The sequence below is a fragment of the Tigriopus californicus genome, chromosome 11 (assembly GCF_007210705.1).
Source record: "Tigriopus californicus strain San Diego chromosome 11, Tcal_SD_v2.1, whole genome shotgun sequence".
Taxonomy (NCBI): Eukaryota; Metazoa; Arthropoda; class Copepoda; order Harpacticoida; family Harpacticidae; genus Tigriopus; species Tigriopus californicus.
This window is the reverse complement of record NC_081450.1, coordinates 12,361,668-12,362,004: the sequence shown is the minus strand read 5'-3', so window position 1 is coordinate 12,362,004 and position 337 is coordinate 12,361,668. Positions and strand designations below refer to the sequence as shown.

Sequence of the window (337 nt, the reverse complement as noted above, 5' to 3'; positions counted from 1 at the left end):
GGAGTATTTTGCATGCCTTGTCACCGGAGAAAATGGTCCATGTTGTTGAAAGTGCGCTGCATACTCATTTACCTTTGCTGATGGCCCTAGGAACCTCTAGTATCTAATAACATACAGATTACTGTTTTTGAGCACATGCCAAACTGTAGACGAGACCCATACGAAAGCAAATTTGTAACGTCTGTACTGACAACAATTTACTTACTCACACAGTTACCATTTGCGGATCGCTTACTTGGGTGATCGAGGATGGAGGGAACAGCCAAGAAAATGATGACATGAGCCAAGAGCATCGATAAATCAGAGACGAAAGCTCAATTTTCCTTCTCCGCGTGTG

General features: G+C 43.3%; 1 protein-coding gene across 1 annotated transcript in view; it reads left to right on the top strand.

The window, feature by feature from the left end:
- The window catches only part of LOC131891125 (protein sax-3-like), a gene marked incomplete at both ends in the record, with an annotated part of 40,234 nt that overhangs the window by 27,018 nt on the left and 12,879 nt on the right, over positions 1–337 (top strand).